Here is a 20,069-nt window from a genome sequence, read left to right as displayed (position 1 = left end):
CTTGCTTTTTGACAAGTGTCCATTTAAATGTATGTCTTAATTTGATTTTTTTTTCTTTGCTACTTACCAAAAACAATGCTCTTGAACGCCAGTACAGAAAGAGTGAGGCCTGACATATTCTCCCTTTAATTTGTCAGTATTGATGATTTTATGCTTAGACCTGCGTGCAGAGAAAACAAAGGGAGAAAGTCATGCAAAACAAATTATTACCTGCCAAACTGTTTTTTTTTTAAATTTAACATTAGAGATTATAGCCCCAACAAATGGATTTTTTTCCTTCCCTACTTAAAAGCACTCTCTTCTGATTGATATTTAATGCTTACAGTGACCACACGGGACATGTATTGTTTGCAGCCATGTAAGCTGCCTTCATTTAAAGGGTTCAATATAAAAGCCCAGAAGGATGATTCATTTATTTAGTTGCCTTTGGTCAAGACTGAAACAGTTCCTGGGCACTTTAAAGGAATATTGATCATTCAGCCCACTATGCTATTTGCAGAAAGGCAGATGAAACCACTTTGTGCCTTTCATAAAAATCCTTTCAATTATAGTTGAAAGAGCTTTATTTACACCCGCCAATGCTGCCTTTTATGTCTCTGCTTTACTTTCTGCAGAGATAATCTTTGTTCCATCATGTCTTTTAAAAGTGTAGCTCACAGTGACTAATGATAAAACTCATGAGGAAATATGGGACTCCACGGGGGACAGTTTCAGTTCCTTCTTGAGATTGTCATTAGGGCTGTTCCCAAATACTCCACACACATGGTAGGATTGCACCTCTCTGCCCACAGGAGGTTAGGAGTGGTCATAGGACTTGCTCTGACAGAGAGGGGTACATGGAAGTGATGTGTGTCACTTCCAGACAGGCTTAAAAGCCAGTGTGTACATGGCCATATTCTCTTTTCCCACTGCTGTGACAACCTGCCATGGTCTAGAGAGCAGTTTCTTCAGCCCGAGTCCCAGAGAGAAGACATAAAGCAGTGGAGCAAAGCTCCTGCTGGCAGTTGATGGACAATGGCACAATTGTACACCTTTGCTGTTTCAAACCATCGAGATTTAGGGGCCAAGTCCCAAGGAGAAACTGTCTTGTAAGTGTCAATTAGAAGGAAAATTTCTTTAGAAGTCACAATAACCACATGAGAGCATTGTCTTTTATATAAATTGAATAAATAAGCTAAAATTCTGTATTTATATAATGATTGACCCAGTCCCTTCTCCCTCCCAGCATTATTTTTATTTTTAAATAGGAAAAATCATGTGACCTTTTGGGACACAAACTGCCGTTGCCACTTTCATTTTGAGATGTATTTCTTTAACGGCAATTTTATTACTAAAGAACATGTGCCTCCTGCAAAAGAAATGACCATCAGAGGGAACAGGCAACCTACAGAATGGGAGAAAATTTTTGCAATCTACCCATCTGACAAAGGGCTAATATCCAGAATGTACAAAGAACTTAAACAAATTTACAAGAAAAAAACAAACCCATCAAAAACTGGGCAAAGGATATGAACAGACACTTCTCAAAGGAAGACATTTATGCAGCCAACAGACACATGAGAAAAGGCTCATCATCACGGATCATCAGAGAAACGTGAATCAAAACCACAATGAGATACCATCTCACACCAGTTAGAATGGCAATCATTAAAAAGTCAGGAAACAACAGATGCTGGAGAGGATGTGGAGAAATAGGAACACTTTTGCACTGCTAGTGGGAGTGTAAACTAGTTCAACCATTGTGGAAGACAGTGTGGCGATTCCTCAAGGATCTAGAACTAGAAATACCATTTGACCCAGCAATCCCATTACTGGGTATATACCCAAAGGATTATAAATCATGCTACTATAAAGACACATGCATGTATGTGTTTATTGTGGCACTATTCACAATAGTAAATACTTGGAATCAACCCAAATGTCCATCAGTGACAGACTAGATTAAGAAAATGTGGCACATATACACCATGGAATACTATGCAACCATAAAAAAGGATGAGTTCATGTCCTTTGCAGGGACATGGATGCAGCTGGAAACCATCATTCTGAGCAAACTATTACAAGGACAGAAAGCCAAACACCACATGTTCTCACTCATAGGTGGGAATTGCACAATGAGAACACATGGACACAGGGTGGGGAACATCACACCCTGGGGCCTGCCATGGGGTGGGGTGAGGGGGGAGGGGTAGCATTAGGATAAATACCTAATGTAAATGATGAGTTAATGGATACAGCTAACCAGCATGGCACATGTATACCTATCTAACAAACCTGCACATCGTGCACATGTTCCCTAGAACTTAAAGTATAATTTTTTTAAAAAAAGAACATGTGCCCCTGAAAAAGCCACTTAATTTCTCTAGGCCTCAGTTCCCCTACACACGGAGGAGGAAGGAATTGGAGTAGACATACCAGACTTCCTTCCTGTGGTCTCCTACAATATGTTAGCTCATTCGGGCTTTTAAAACAACATACCATAAACCAGGTATCTTATAAACAACAGAAATTTATTTCTCATAGCTCTGGACACTGGGGAGTGTAAAGCCAAGGCACAGGCAGTTTCAGTGTCTGGTGAGAGCTGCTTCCTCACAGACAGCTATCTTCTCCTTGTAACCTCTCATGGCTGAAGGGGCGAGGATCACTACAGACTCTTTCATAAGGGCACTAATCCCATCCATGAGGGCCCCACCTTTGTGACCTAATCACCTCCCAAAGGGCCCGCCTCCTAATACCATCACCTTGGGAGTTAGGATTTTGGAGGAACATAAACACTCAGTTAAGCAGTAGCATTCTGTGTTTAATATGTAGTTCACAGAAATTAATAGAAAATCAAATGAAACTTAAAACTCAAATCTTTTAGCTCTTCTTCCAGTTCCTGAAAAGTGTTATTAAAGCTTATAGCAATTTTGTTATGAGACTATATCTTCCTGTGAGAGAGAAGCCTAAAGTGAAAAAACGAGAATTTTCGAAGAAATGAAAGAGTTTAGGAAAATTTTGGTTTTGATTTGTTGTTGTTGTTGTTGTTCATTGGGGTGTGTGTGTGTGTGTGTGTGTGTGTGTGTGTGTGTGATGGAGTATCTCTCTGTTGCCCAGGCTGGAGTGCAGTGGCATGACCTAGGCTCACTGCAACCTCCGCCTCCAGGGTTCAAGCAATTCTCCTGCCTCAGCTTCCCAAGTCGCTGGGATTATAGGTGCCCACCACCATGCTCGGCTAATTTTTTGTAGTTTTTCAGTAGAGACGGGGTTTTGCCATGTTGGCCAGGCTGGTCTTGAACCCCTGACCTCAGGTGATTCACCCACACTGGCCTCCCAAAGTGCTGGGATTACAGGCATGAGCCACTGTGCCTAGCTTTGTTTTGTTTTTTTAAATGAACTTTTGATTGAAGTATACACCTACATATGAAAAAATGCACAAATCAAAAGTGAAGAGCTTGGTGAATTTTCTCAAAGTGAAATACATTCTTGTAACCAGCACCCCGAGCAAGAAACAACATAATCAGCACCTAGAAACCCTCCTCACACCACCCCTTGACACAAAGGCTGTCACTATGCTGACTTTCTCTAGGCTGACTTCTAATGGCAGAGATTAGTTTTGCTACTTTTTAACTTCATTGTTGAATATCAGATGTACTCTTGCATCTTCCTTCTTTAGTTAACAATGGATTTATCCATATTTTTGCATGAAATCACAGTTTGGTCCTTGTCATTGCTATACAATATTCTGCTATGTGACTTTATTAAAATTTAGTCACTCTACCGTGATGAACACTGGGATGTTTTCAGGTCCGGGCTACTATTAATAGTAGACATTTTAAGTATTTGGTTAATATTTTGTCCCCTACATTTTCAAATTGAGGGTTCGGGGGTAGATATCTTTAGACCTAAGTAAGAGGACCTAGCTCTGTGGCAAAGATTGCATGTTGGAGTATCTCCCTAGGGTTGAAGGAGAGAAAGCAGTTCTAAAGTCCCAGGCAGGAAAAGGAGAGAGGAGAAAAGGAGAAAAGGAGGGAGGAAAAGAAGGAAAGGGAGAAGCAGCAGCAGCTCTGTGGAGCCAGAGGATTCAGTACTGGTAAATTCTGCTTCTTCTAGCTAGGAGATGCCATTGTCCTTCTAGTTTAATCCTTTGAACCAGCGAGCTATACTGTGTGGAATTCCCTACGAAGCATTTTTCTGGAGCATCATTGTTACGTCAATGTAGCGAGTCAGCAAAGATGGTAGATGCTTAGAAGGAAAAATTTTTTTTAGACTTGCTATTGAAAGTTGAAGTAATTGGGTCAGGTGCAGTGGTTCACACTTGTAGTCCTAGCACTTTGGGAGGCCAAGGTGGGCAGATCACTTGAGGCCAGGAGTTCTAGACCAACCTGGGCAACATGGTGAAACCCCTTTTCTACTAAAAATACAAAAATTAGCCAGGTTTAGTAGCATGTGCCTGTAATTCCACCTGCTCAAGAGGCTGAGGCATGAGAATTGCTTGAAACTGGGAGGTAGAGGTTGCAGTGAGCCAAGATCATGCCACTGCACTCCAGCCTGGGTGTCGCAGTGAGACTCCGTCAAAAAAATAAAAAATAAAGAGAGAAAAAGAAAGAAAGAAAGAAAGAAAGAAAGAAAGAAAGAAAGAAAGAAAGAAAGAAAGAAAGAAAGAAAGAAAATTGAAGTAATCTTGAGCACAAATACAGTATGTCAATTACTAAATGAAAATTGCATTAAAATTCATAATGGAGAGGGAGAGTGAGCAATTGCCAGTTCACCTGCTCCCATTTTTGCCAGATCTTGAAACATCCCCCATCCCCAACTTTGACTGTGTAATCCTATTTAAAAAATAGCAACTGATCCTTAAGCATGACTTTGCCCTCTTCTTTTCTTTATAAAACCATGAAATTAGGAGAAAATAAATAAGAGGTCGTATGCCCATAAGCTTGTCAGTTCAAACAGTAATACTTGTTTTTATTACTGAATGTAGGGCTTTTTTTTTTCTTTGCCTTCTAGAATGCCAAAGCCTGCTGTCATATAACCCATACATTTCACCCTGAATATCCAATATCCAGCCCCTCCCTTCAGTTGTGTTTCTCTTTATGCATGTTTTGGTGAGTTAACCCACTAGTTATTGGCCGGAAGAAAGCAGTTGAGTTGTTTAGATAATGTAACTTGTTGACACACACACACACACAAAAGCCGAACTCTAAAATATTTAAAAAGGTTTATTCTGAGCCAAATCTGAGTGACCATAACCCAGGGCATAGTCCCAAGAGGTCTTGAGACCATGTTTCCAAGGTGGTTGGGTTACAGCTTGGTTTTATACATTTTAGGGAGACAGAAGTTACAGGTGAAAACATAAATCAACAAATCAATACATATAAGGTATACACTGGTTCAGCCTGGAAAAGTGGGGCATCTCAAAGGTGGCGAAGGAAGGTGGTGCTTACAGGTAGTTGGTGGATTCAAGGATTTTCTGATTGGCAATTAGTTGAAAGAGTTCAGCTTTGCCTAAATGGTTGAAGTCAGCAGAAAGAAATGTTTAAGTTAAGATAAGGGGGAAAGGTGGTTGTGGAAGCCAACGTTCTTGCTATGTAGATGAAGCCTCTGAATAGCAGGCTTCAGAGACAGTAGATGGTAAAGCCTCTTTTCAAACCCTAAAAGTTATCAGACTCTCAGGCAAATCTCTCCTGGATCAGGAAAAGACCTAGAAAGGGAAGGAGGTTCTCTACAGAATGCAAATTTCTCTCTCAAGCAACAGCTTTGAGGACCATTTCAAAATATGTGAATGAAATATATTTTGGGGTAAAATACTTTGATTTCCTTCAGAGTCTGCTATCTACCATGTGATACTGTACCTGAGGGAGGTGTGAATTTGGTTTTGTATTGCCACAGAGAGTCTGTGTTGTCAGTCTTATGATCTCTGTTTTAATGTTAATGCCAGTTAGTTGTGCCTAAACTCCCGGCAAAGGGAGGGAGTTATAACATATCTCCCTTCCCCTCATAGCCTGAACTAGCTTTTCAGGTTTCTTTGGGACTCCCTTGGCCAAGAAGGAGGTCCATTCAGTCTGTTGGAAGCCTTAGATTTTTGTTGTTGTTGTTGTTATATCTGCCTATTAACATTGACCAAAAAAGAGCCAAACTCTGTAAAATATTTAAAGAAATTTATTCTGAGCCGAATATGAGTGACCATGGCCCAGGGCACCATCCCAAGACATGTGCCCTGGGTCATGGTCACTCATATTTGGCTCAGAATAAATCTCTTTAAATATTTTACAGAGTTTGGCTTTTTTTCAATCAACAAACTTAGTGAATACTTAATATACATTCTCTCTAATCCTCCGCACAATTTTGGGTGTTATCATCTCTGTTTTGCAAATGAGAAAAATGAGGCTCAGTGAGGTTAAGACCTGTGTTTATAAGACTCAAGATCATTATTTAGATATGTCCTTGTCTTTCATCTTTCCACCTGGAATATGTGTGTGCTGAGACTTACATTCTCAACGCAAAGTTATAGAGATGTATTAAATGGTGCCTGGTACCCTTAGAGTACTCATTCTTATTGGGAGGTTATTTTGCCCCCCAGGGGACATTTTGCAATGTCTGAAGACAACTGAAATGAGGAAGGTACTATTAGCATCTACTGGATAGAGGTCAGGAATGATGTCAAATATCTTCCAACACACTGGCAGCCCCACACAGCAAAGAATTACTCATCCCAGAATGTCAATAGTGCCAAGCTTGAGAAACCTGCCTTGCAGTGTGTTTGTGCATCATAATGGTGTTTATTAAGCCTATGAGAGTGTTGAATTGTATTTGAAGGTGGCAATGAGGAATAGTTGAAAATATATCAGGAATCAGAAGTTCTGTGTTCTAGTTCCAGATCCAGGACTAACAAAACCTCAATTTCCCTGTGAGTAAATTGGTGACAATAGTATCTGTATTATCTACTTATTAATTCATCAAATTTTTATGTATTACCTTCTATGCATGAGGCAGTACTCTAGAAATGGAGTGTGCAACAAGGAAGAAAACAGGCATCATCTCTGCCTTCAAGTAGCTTAGCGGAAAACAGATAAGTAGAACTATGGGGTACTGTGGAGCACTCTGGTAACCTAGCAAAGAGACACCTAATTTAGTATTGTATAGTCAGAGAAGTAACCTCTTAGCTGACAATCAGGAAAAAGAAGTTAGGCAAGCAAAGGAGAAGGAGAAAAAGTAGAGGATAGGACAGTGTTCACAAAAGCACAGGTGAGAAAGAGCATAGAACAATCCAGGAACTGAAAAAATACACAGTATGACCAGACAGTAGAATGTGAAGGGAGGAAAGAGATGTGCCCGGGGAGGAAAGCAAAGGTCACCTCTTGGGGGGTTTTGTGGGTCAGCCTAAGGAGGATGGAGGCAAAGGGAAAAAAAAGGAAAGATTTTAAAAGCAGGGAGCTGGCGTGATCAGATTTGAGTTTTAGAAAACCATTTAGGCTTCAAGGTGGAGAATGGATTCTAGAGCCTGTGAGACCAGTTGGAAGTTTGTTACTGCTATCTCAGCAAGAGGTCATGGTAGCCCACAACTCAGGTAGAGGCAATGGGATAGATAGAAGCGAATGCATATGAAAGAAGTTCAATCAATTCTTACTGCTGAGGTGTTGACAATGTTGACAAGATATCCCTGTCTTAGAGCAGCAGAGTTTCCAGAACAAGGGATGACTGCCACTGCTGTGTCTGAAAGCTGGACGTATCTCCAGTCCACGCATCAGGTTGGATTCTGTGCAGGCCTGTGTCTTTGCCTCATTAGAGTGAAGTTTTGTGCTGTCTGAATAGCAGGACCTAGGTCACATGTCCACACTCAAGCTGCAAGGGATGTTGGTAAAGTGAGTCTCTGGCATCTCCTTGAGAAGAATGCCCTAAACTTAGAAAGGATGCTTCAAGAAGAAAGGCAAATATGCCCCTACAGTAGACATGGAGAGTGATTTGCTGGAACCTATTTAGAAAGCAAACCTGAAAATACCTTACAAATTAAAAACACTCTTTCTCCTAAAAACCCCACTTCTTGGAATCTATGCCCTAGAAGTAAAATTATCCATACTTAAGAACATATGTGCATTGAGATATTATAGCATTGTTCTTTGGGCAAAAATTTAGTAAGAAAGTGGATGTCTTTCAATGAGAAAGAGTTGAGTAAATTGTGCTGCATCTGTGCCACTAAATATGTACTCAACCTAAAAAAAAACTGAGTTGGAGTTAAACCCAGTTGGGACTGGGACTCTGAAAATCTGAGAGGGACATGCTGAGCCACTTAAAAAAAAATCTCCTCATATGTAACATAGATCTTGATGTGTACCATCTCTCTAGGAATGAGGTGAGAGGGGTCTTCTTAGTAACACTGGCTCATCCCTCGTCCTCATTCAACACTCTGGTCCAGATTCAGATTGCTGCAAGTCTAGCTCATAACTGCTGTTTCACTTAGGAACACATGCTACCCAAATAGGGTGGCCCACCGATGATCTCAAAGTTACTAAGCTTCAGTTTACTCAGCTTCCCATGGAAGTCTGGCTCCTGGTCTTGAATCTATTCTCCATCACAACTGGGCCAAGTGGGCTCTGTGACTCAGCCCCATCCTTGCAGGAAGCAAAGTAGCAGAGAAGCACCTGAAATAAATTCCTGTATCTGAGCTAAAAACGCCTCTTCCTAGAATTCCTGGGTAAAAGCTTAATTGTATAATAACAGCTTGGTGGTCTGTCTCAATCTGCTCAGGCTACAGCAACAAAATACCATAGAGTGGGTAGTTGATACAACAGATAGTTATTTCTCACAGTTCTGGTGGCTGGAAGTCTAAGATCAAGGTGCAGACAGATTCAGTTCCTGGTGAGGGCCCTCTTCCCTGTTTGCATATGGTTGTCCTCACATGGTGGGGGTGGGGAGTGTGCTCTGGTTTCTTCCCCTTTTTATAAGGGCACTAATCCTATCATGGGGAATCTGCCTTTGTGGCCTCATCTAAACCTATCTACCAAAGGCTACGTCTTCAAATACTATCACATTGAAGGATAGAGCTTCAACATGTGAATTTGGAGGACACAAATATTTATATCTCTGAGGCATTACAGCATGGTCATTAAGAAGACAGGCTCTGGAGCCAGACTAAATCCTGGTTCTGCCACTCACCAGCCATGTGACCTTGGGCCAATTACTTAGCCTTTGTGTGCGCCAGTCTCCTCATATATAAAATGGGATAGGAACAGTACTATCTCATAAGGTTGTTATGAGGCTAGGTTAGTTAACACATAATACATCTATAGAGCATGTCTCAGACATACAAAGAGCTCAATAAATGTTATCATCATCATTCCCTTCTGGATCCAGGTATGACTCAAATTAATCTCTTCTCAGAATACTCAACCTGCAGGTAACCCAGCAGCTTTCTTTCTCTCCCAGCCTTTGGTAGAAACTCCCAGTTTAAAAACTAAACAAAGCTGTATTTATTATACAAACAATATTACAGTAATGGGGATTTATAAAGGACGTGGCTGAAATTCCTGGGGGTGGGAGAGCGAGGGAGGGATTTTAGAAGTTCACTACAGCCACCCTAGTTCGGAGGGTGCTCTACCCCAGTAGCGTTCTGTACTTGCAATGTTGCTATTTTCCATTTTCTAAAGCTTTATTTAACCATTGTAATTTGTGGCTTTCTCCACGACTAAGTATAGAGCAAAACATAATAATGCAAACTGGCTCATGCTGAGCTGAAATGAGTAGTGTTCTCTCACCAAATCCTCTTGTGAGCTTTAAGAACTTCTTTAATTTCTCTGTTATTTTCCAATATTGTATACCTATTCCAGAAGTACTCATTTTGTCTTTCCTAAACCAGCTTTCCTCTGCTGGGAAAATGACCAAATTATTCGACTCCTGTCCTCCTTCCACACCTCTAGTTTTTGGTTTTTCAGCTTCCATTCTGGGGTTTACAACCAATTTAGCAGTTGTTGATCATGGTGAAAGTGTATAACTGAGTCAGTACTGGAGATGAAATGACTTGTCAGAACAGTTCATGAGAGGGAAATCATTTTCAGGACAAGGGGAGAGAGAATGGGCAAGACTGTACATATGCATTGTACTTGCTTGTGGGTAATGGAGTGGACTCCAATGTAGAGCGAACTTGGGTCATTTTCTTTGATCCCCTGACACACTATTCCTTTTTTAAAAAATTAAAGATAGTCTCTAACAGAAGGTAGGGAAGTTTCTTGTCTAGATTGAGTTGTGGAGACTACATTTAGACGATAAGCTCTTAGAAATAGCAAAATATTAATGCGGAGTTTGTCATGGGAACTCAGAAAATATGAATTAAAATCTAGAGACAGAAAGAAAGAACCATGCTTAAAAAAGATAGTGGGTTGATCAGTGACTACTTACGGCTGCTCTCACAGATTACGTGTAGTAGCCGTGTCCTTTTCTGTATTTAGATTTTCCTACCAAAAGATGACTATGTGGACGTTTCAGAGTGCCAATATGAGTAGGGTGAGTAACTTGAGCTGAAGTTTAGGATGAAAGGAGCAGGAGAAACCTGGCTCCTTGCTGGGATGCACAGGGCTTTGGAGTACCTTCCAGGAGAGTCTGAGATGCCCCTCTACCCACACTCCTGCCAGACCCAATTGCTTACATTTCCTTGAGCACTCTGTGTGCTTCAGCTCCTCTGTGCCTGAAGCATCTCTCCTTTGCACTTACTGCTCCCACCCAAACCCAATTCAAATAATGCCAAGTCTTCTCCAGCTAGAATTAATCCCTCCTCCCCTGCATTCTCATAGCCTGTCTTATCCTGCTCAGTTCTAATGATGCTCCTAAAAGCAGACCCTGAGTAAAGGATTTGGGTATGAGAATTTATTCAGGAGAAGATCCCAGGAAACACTGTGAGGGAGTAGGAAGTGAGACCAAGAATGGAGAAAAAGCCAAAAAAAGAGTGCTTTAATGTGCAGATTACTGCTCTGAGCAAAGAGGGCTCAGCACCATTGGGAATGCTCTGAGAGTCTGAGTGGAACATGCTCAGTGTCCTACTGAAGAGCAAGGAATTTGCCACCTTCATCGGTGGTGAGTTGTTCTGGAGACTAAATCTCTGGCACTTACAATCTGCCTATAAGGCACTGAGCTGCTCTAAAGCTAAAGAATGCCTTCAGGTCAAAAAATGCTAGAAGCGATAGCCTCTAGGGGACTTCCCACCTGTGAAGGGAAGGGGGTGGTTAAGGGGATTGGAATTTGACAAGGACATCCTGCTATAACGATTGCCTTTGAAGGCAGAGAACAAACTTTACTCATCTTTATATATCCAAAGTATTCAACCTGCAGCCTTATCCCAAGTAGGTGCTTAATAACTTAAATAAGTGAGGTTGGTTCACACTTAACACATCTGATGAACCAATGGTACATTCAACACGTATATTTTGAAATGCCTATTATGTGCCAGAGAGTTCTCAAACAAGCCTTGTCTCTGTTCTTCAGGAGCTGACAGTCTCACAGCAAAGTCAAGCAATCAGCAAATAATTACAATGTGGGGGGACAGGTATATTAACCCATCTTGTCAATGTATGTTTCACCCCTTGATACTACCACTATAGCACAAAACCTATCATTTAATTTTCAGCAGATTAGATTTTTATTTTCAAAGAAAGGAGAGTTTATTTCTCCTATAGAGAATAGGAACAGGTATAATATTGATGACATTGTTTTTGGTACGATTTCTGGGTTAATGAACATGGATTTGAAATAGCCTACTGTTGACTGGAAGCCTTACTGATAACATAAACAGTTGATTAACATGTATTTTGTATATGGTATATATTATATACTGTATTCTTACAAATAAGCTAGAGAAAATAAAATTTTATCAATAAAATTTTATTAAGATAGAGAAAACACATTTAATATATATTTATAGTACATTATTATACTGTATTTATTAATACCATAAGTTTATGTTGTCTGTTTATAAGATGAATTATCTGTCTGAAGCAGTGGGCAAACAGAGCTGCAGACCTCAATCTTATACCAAGTGATTCAACTTTTTTGTAATGTCATGACCTCTCTGTGCTTCTTGGGGACACTTCCAGTATCTCTAGTGGCACTTCATACGAGTCCCATGGTATTATTCAAGATTTACAGTATGCACTCAACAAAATGAAAAATATGTGACAACCACAAAAGATCACTTTTTTACTGTAATACACAATTTACTGGAAAGGTGAACTGCTCACGTAGAGATGATTAGCATCACATGATGTTTTAAGTGGACACACGCAACACTTGTGCTCACCATGACAGCAATAGGAAATGGCAATGAAATTATTACAGTAGTATAGTATGTGCTACAATTAATTTTATGTAGTTATAATTTAATACTGCATCTTTTTGTTTGCTTACATTTCTCCTGACTAAAAATGACATCATGTACAGTCTATGTAAGTTTTGATAAATTTTAATATTTTATAATATATTTATGTATATTTATAGTAATACATGACAAAATATACTAGTATCTACATATATTTTATGCATTCATACCATGCCTAACTTTTTCTTAATTTTAAAAATATTTCTAGGCTACAGAATTCATCTGCAAGTTTCTTCAAATTGTTGCAAACCTCCAAAAAATTGTCCAATATATTTAGTGAAAAAAATTTATGTATAAGTGGACCCCTGCAATTCAAACACATATTGTTCAAGGATCAGCTGCACCTTACCTACTGAGAAGCAAAAATAAGAATTACATCCAACACTTCCTCAGAAACTAGGCAAGCAAGAATAAAATAAATTGTTGAGTGTTGAGAGAAAAAACTGCCAAACCAAAATTCTTTACCCTGCAAAATTATCTTTTAAAAGTGAAAGAGAAATAAAGGCTTTCTCAGAGAAACAAAAACTAAGGGAATCTGTTATCAGTAGACATGTCTTACAAGAAATGTTAAAAATAAGTTCTTCAGAGAGAAGGAAAATAATGTAAGTCAGAAACTGGGATCTACCTGAAGAAAAGAAGAACTTCAGAGAAGAAATAAGTGAAAGTAAAATGAACATTTTATTTTTCTTACTCTTTTTTTTTCTTCTTCTTCCTTTTTTTTTTTAATTTGAGACGGAGTCTCACTCTGTCCCCAGGCTGGAGTTCAGTGGTGTGATCTTGGCTCACTGCAATCTCCACCCCCTGAGTTCAAGCGAGTCTCCTGCCTCAGCCTCCTGAGTAGCCGGGACTACAGGCACCCGCCACCACGCCTGGCTAATTTTTTTTTTTTTTTGTATTTTTAGTAGAGACAGGGTTTCACAATGTTGGCCAGGATGGTCTCCACCTTTTGACCTGGTGATCCGCCTGCCTCGGCTTCCCAAATGCTGGGATTACAGGTGTAAGCCAACTTGCCCAGCCTATTTTTCTTATTCACAATTGATCTAACAGTTAGTTCAAAATAATAACAGCAACAATGTGTTCAATTATATGCCAATATATAAGTAAAATGACAGCAGTGGGCCGGGCGCAGTGGCTCACGCCTGTAATCTCAGCACTTTGGGAGGCCGAGGCGGGCAGATCATGAGGTCAGGAGATCGAGACCATCCTGGCTAACGTGGTGAAACCCCATGTCTACTAAAAATACAAAAAATTAGTCAGGCGTGGTAGCGGGCATGTGTAGTCCCAGCTACTCGGGAGCCTGAGGCAGGAGAATGGCGTAAACCCGGGAAGCGGAGCTTGCAGTGAACCGAGATTGCTGCCACTGCACTGTGCAGCCCTGGCGACAGAGCAAGACTCCGTCTCAAAAAAAAAAAAAAAAAAAGACAGCAGTGATACAAGAGGCAGGATGGAAGAATTACAAGTATTTTGTTATTATAAAATATTAAAATTCAAAAATTAGCCAGGCATGATGATGCATGCCTGTAGTCCCAGGTACTTAGGAAGCTGAGGCAGGAGGATTGATTGAGTCTGGGAGGTTAGTGGAAGTTGTAGTGAGCCATGATTGCACCACTGAACTCCAGCCTGGGTGACAGAACGAGACCCTTTCTCAAAAACAAAAATAGTTATTCACACTATCCATGAATTGGTATAATGTTATTTGATAAAAGTATAATGTATATGCTAAGAAGGGGAAAAATAGAATTATATACAACGCTCAATTAAAGCCATAAGAGGTAGAAAAGAGAGGAAGATAAAAATAGAAACAAAGAACAAGAGAAATTAATAAAAAATTGTAATAAATATGGTAGATATAATCACTTTAAATGTCAATGGTCTACCTACACTAACTGAAAGACAAAGATCCTTAGAGTGGATAGAAAAAAGGACCCAACTATATGTTGCCTGTAAGAAACTCACTTAAAATATAAAGATACATGTAGATTAGAAGTAAATAGAGAAAGATAAACCATGCTAACACTAATCAAAAGAAGGAGGAGTTGCTGTATTAACTTCAGAAGGAGCAGACTTCAGAGCAAGGAAAGGTATTAGGGATAAAAAGGGGCACTGCATAATGATAAAAGGATCAATACTTCACAAAGACATAATGATCTTTAATGTGTATGTGTCTAACAACCAAATGTCAAATACCTGAGGCAAAAACTGATAGAAATGCAAGAGAAATAGATGAGTCTGCTATTGTAGTTGGAAACCTTAACACCCATCTATCAGAAGTGGACAAATCAAGCAGGTAGAAAATTAGTAAGGATATAGTTGAACTCAACATCACCATGAATCAATGGGATATAATGGACATCTACAGACTACAGTCATGCGTCACTTAACAACGGGATTATGTTCTGAGAAATATATCGTTAGGCAATTTCATCACTGTGCAAACATCATAGAGTATACTTACGCAAACATAGATGGTACAGCCTACTATACCCCTACATTATATGGTGTAGCCTATTGCTCCTGGGCTGCAAATCCATAGAGCATGTTACTGTACAGAACACTGTAGGCAACTGTCAGACAATGATAAGCATTTGTGTGTCTAAACATACCTAAACATAGAAAAGCAATGTGTTGTGCTATGATATTACAACATCACTAAGTGATAGGGATTTTTCAGCTCCAGTATAATCTGATGGGACCACTGTCATATATGTGGTCCCTTGTTGACCGAAACGTCATTATGAGGGGAATGACGGTACTTCTATGGGACATAAAACACACCATAACAAATTTAAAAGATGAGAAATCATACAACTTCTACTCTCAGATCACAAAGGGAATTTAAACTAAAATCAATAACAGAAAGATGACTGAAATCCAAAATACTTGGGGATTAAACAACGCACTTCCAAATAATACATGGGTCAAAGAAGAAATCTTAAGAGAAATTTTAAAACATTTTGAACTAAATGAAAATTAAAATAAAACATCAAAATGTGTAAGATGCAGCAAAAGCAGTGCTTAAAGGAAAATTTATTGAATTGGACACATATATTAGAAAATAAGAAATATATAATAAAGGACTGTTATATTAAATATACAAAGAACTCTTAAAACTCAACAATAGAAAAAAACAACCTTATTAAAAAGTGGACAAAAACCTGAACAGACCCCTAATCAGAGAAGATAGACATATATGTAAATAGTCTGTTCCATATATATGGAAAGTGAACATACATAAAGATGTTCATCATATTTCATAAGAGAGTTACAAATTAAAACAAGTATTAGAATGGCCAAAATACAAAACAAAACACTGACGACACCAAATGCTGGTGAGGATGTGGAACAACAGGAACTCTCATTTATTGCTGGTAGGAATGCATAATGGTACAGCCATATTGGAAGACAGTTTGGCAGTTTCTTATAAAACTAAACATATTCTTACCCAAAGATCCAACAATCACACTCCTCAGTATTTACTCAACGGAATTGGCAACTCCACACAAAAACCAGCACTTGGATGTTTATAGCAGCTTTGTTCATAATTGCCAAAAGTTGGAAATAACCAAAATGTTTTTTAGTAGGTGAATGGATATCAACTGTGGTATATCCTCACCAAGAAATATTATTCAGATCTAAATAAATTATCGAGTTATCAAGCCATGAAAAATGTTGAGGCAACTTAAATGCATGGTACTAAGTGAAAGAAACCAATCTGAAAGGCTACATACTGTATAATTCCAACTATATGACATTCCAGAAAAGGCAAAACTATGGGGACAGTTAAAAGATCAGTGGTTGCCAGGGTTGAGGAGGGAGGGCAACGCAGAGCATGGCAGATTTTTATGGCAATGAAACAATTCTGAATGATACTACAGCAGTAGACACTGATAAATATCATCATACATTTAACAAAACCCATAGAAACATAACACCAAGAGTGAACCCTAATGTAAACTATGAGCTTTTGGTGCTAATGATACATCAGTGTAGGTTCATTGATTGTAATGAATCTATCTCTATGGTAGGGGATGTTGATAGTGGAGGAGGTTGTGGGACAGGGGGATATGGCAACATTCTGTACTTGCTGCTCAATTTTTCTATGAACCTAAAACTGTTTTAAAAATTAAATTGTATTAATTAAAAAAATAATGTCTTTGATTGAATTGTTAGAAACACAAACCTATATTTTGCCAAATTAAAAATAATTCTTTTTTTGTACCATAGTATAACTAATTAACTTTCGGGTGACATAATTTGACATGAGAATTCATGGTGCCTTTTTACATTTATATTTAAACTAAATATAATTCAATAAAGTACTTATTATGGATTCTACTGCCACTCACTTTGACAAGTACTATTGAGAAATATTAATCTTAAAATACATAGTTCAGAGATGCTAGATCATCTTTATTCATGAAATTATGTTCCCAGAAACAGTCTAGATTTCATTTACACAATTTGTGCTGCCCTGCATTTCATTTCCACATTTGTATTCTCTGCCTCCCCTCCTAAGCATCCTAAGCCCTCACATAATGGTATATGATTTGCAATATACATAGAGAATGTTCCTAAATTGCTTTGGATTTTAAGCTTAAAGTATATATTGGTAGGTAATTGTTAAACTTTTTACTATATTATTCCAAATACCAGTAATAATTGTTCTCCTAGTCTTATCTATCAACAAAAGAAATTTTATCCACAGAGAGATTAGGGAACTGCATGATCACCTTCTGCCAGACTCTGTATGAAGACAGTAGTGAATTTAGGGGCCAGTCCTCACCTAACATCTCTTTAGATTCAGAGGACATTTCACTGACACTGCTGCCTTCTCCTGCAGCTTACCCTGAACACACACATATTTCTGAAGTGGGATCAAGACTTTTTGTTTTGCTTTTGTCTTTCTTCTCCCTACTTTGTCTTTATTGAGCATGTATTATGGGCGTAATAAAAACATTTTTTAAAGCGGTAGGATGTTTGCTTGTTTGAAAAGCTTCTAGATGAGAGCTCTAACACAGGAATTCTTAACTGCTTTTCCTCTACTCTCCCCTTAAGTAGCCTGGGGAAGCCTGTGACAGCTTCCCAGTAGCACATCCCCTCTAGAAGGAGAAATGCCTGCTGATGTGAATAGAATGTCAGCCTGGGTCACACCATGAACTGAGTTGGGGCGGTAAATGGATAGACAAATGCACAAACAAAGGAAAGGAAAGTGGTAAATGTTCATTATGAACCTCATGAAGCGAATGAGAAGCTTCAGGTGCAGTGCCTGCTGCCTTAGTACAACACATGCCCTTTCAGGTGACCAAGCCCATCTTTTTCATCATGTGAGCATTTCAATCAGGACGTTTTAAACATTAAACTTCCCCACTTTCCATAAGGCTGGTTTAATTTGCAGACCCTGACAGATGACATTTCTCACAGTGTGTCCCTCCCTGTTGGGGGTGGCACAGGACTCCAGGCCTAGCATCATCAAAGCCCTGCCAGAGGCTTATGGCTTAAGCGCATCAGAATGACCTGGCCCTGCCATTTGGCGGGGCCCCAGGGCATTTGGGGGCAACACAGGAATTCACAATGAGAAAGTTACTGTGGCCTCTGTTGGAGATCCTTTCAATTAAAGCTTTTAACATTTTTCACAAGCAACCCCCAGGGATTCATTCTCATCACCAGCTTTAATGGATGGCAGGCTAACACAGCAAATGACTCACCCAGCTCACTGCAAACACTATCAAAACCCATACACTCTTCCTTCTCCGAAAAGCCCTGTAGGCTCCTGACAGGCCAGATCAAGAAGCTCTAAGAAAAGTTAGTTTTACTTAAATAAATGCTGCTTTCAGCAAACATTGCTCATCGCTTGAAGTTTTTGTCTTTGAATCATTAAAAAATGAAGTGAACAATGTCCTGTAGTCTCGTAATAGATGGCACGTTCTCTTCATAGACTAGGCAGCAATCTGGTATCAGGAAGCAAAACAGGCGTGATTAAAATTCCAGTCCTGATACTGACTGTGTGACTTTAGGAAAGTTACTTAATTTCTCTACACTCCTATTCCTTCATCTCTGCAATGGGGCTAATAATACTTACCTCATAGTTTTCATTCTGATTCAAAAGTGGGACCTTGTTTGTACCCAAGGTATTGTTTCTTTTATTCATGGGTCTACATATGAAGAACAGTATGTATGCATGATGTATGTATCTATCCATCTATACCCACACATATGTATACATGCACATAACACCTAACATCTAAGACCTGAATAATTACATACAAATATTTCAGATTTTCGGTTTCTCTTGGAAATAAATCAGAAGATCTGGCAACATGAGGTTGAGTTTGATTGGCAGCTGTCCCTCAAGTCATGGCAGGTACACATGGTCCCACCACTTCATTTAGTTTGTGAACAGCCTGTCGCCTTTGGTCATTTGACTGTGCCACTTTCTGTCTGCATCAGCCCCTATACCACAGGTCTTAATGGCAAGAACTCTTGAGAAAAGCAGAAGCAAACTCCAGTCAAATAGATTGGGGGTGGGTAGGCTGGGAGTTACTTTCAATGAGGGGCCTCCTTTGTCTTTCACCTTGTTGAAGAGTTAAACTTGGAAGAGAGGAATTCAGAAAAGATGGGTCAATTTTTTTAATCAATAATTTTTTGGGGCACAGCCCTGGTCAAGAAGGCCCTCTGCCTTTCTCCACAGCTGCCAGGCTGAGCAGATGATTTTGCAGGAAGTGGGAATAAAGCTATGGGTCCCAAACATATTTCGGCAGTAACAGTGCTTCTCCTTGTGGGCACTATCCATCCTTAGGGAGTGTATTAACTTGTCAGAGTTTTTTTTGGTTGTCACAGTGGTTGGGAGGACACCACTTGCATTTGGTAGGTAGGACTAAGGTGGTAGAGTCCCTGCAATGTGCAGAAAAAATCCTCACAATAAAGGATTTGCTGCATGCCCCACAAATTTTGGACATCCTGCCAGATATTTGTATATTTATAATTATCATATTAATAATTATCTGAAAAACATACTTACAATTGTCTTAACTAAAATCCAACCCCATTATGCATACAGTGTTTTCAAACAGTCTTAAAAAGCACTGAATTTTCTAGGAGTTCAGGCATGGTATAAAGTGAGGAAAGAGTGTACTTTCTTTGTTCAAAAATTTACTAAGAGCTGGTTCCCAGTTCAGAAACTAGCTGAAGCCATCACTGTTTAAGGTATTCTGGCTGACCATCCGGCCAGTGGAGTCAGTCTGCCTGTGCAGATGCCTCATTCAGCATGTTTTTACCTGTGGTTGCAAATGTCTGACTATTTCATTAGCGATAATACAGAGTGTGCTGCGGTGGAGAACTGTGCACCATCTACAGGACACCCCTCCAGGTTATCTGGTTCTAATTCCATGGAGACTATGCTACAACTTTGTAAAATATAGATAACTGACAGCAATGCAAAATAATTTTTGTCTGCAGACATGCAAATTCTGACCTATTTGGTAAATGTTCAATTGACCTCTCTACCCCACTATTAAAGAAGTTAGTTTTGCCTTCATTTGTACATTCATTTCAATATTCCTGATCTATAATGTGTCCATTATTTGGTTAGTCTCTTAAACAGGTTATAACATTTGCCTGGTTCCTCATTTTGAGTTAATTAAAATATACAACATATGCTCATTTTTATATCTGGGTGAGAGTCATGATTTTATCTTTTTTAAAAAAATTATCTTTTAATGGTAGTCTT

The 20,069-nt window shown here is 39.2% G+C and overlaps 1 long non-coding RNA gene across 1 annotated transcript in view; it reads right to left on the bottom strand.

Moving 5' to 3' along the window:
* The window catches only part of LOC126948258 (uncharacterized), a 56,352-nt gene that overhangs the window by 27,030 nt on the left and 9,253 nt on the right, over positions 1–20,069 (bottom strand). The window contains exon 2 of the long non-coding RNA XR_007723380.1: positions 68–160. This is a non-coding gene — a long non-coding RNA (uncharacterized LOC126948258). The remainder of the gene's footprint in view (positions 1–67; positions 161–20,069) is intronic.

The sequence above is a fragment of the Macaca thibetana genome, chromosome 2, assembly GCF_024542745.1.
Source record: "Macaca thibetana thibetana isolate TM-01 chromosome 2, ASM2454274v1, whole genome shotgun sequence".
In the NCBI taxonomy this organism is placed as follows: Eukaryota; Metazoa; Chordata; class Mammalia; order Primates; family Cercopithecidae; genus Macaca; species Macaca thibetana.
This window is presented reverse-complemented; position numbering and strand designations above follow the sequence as displayed.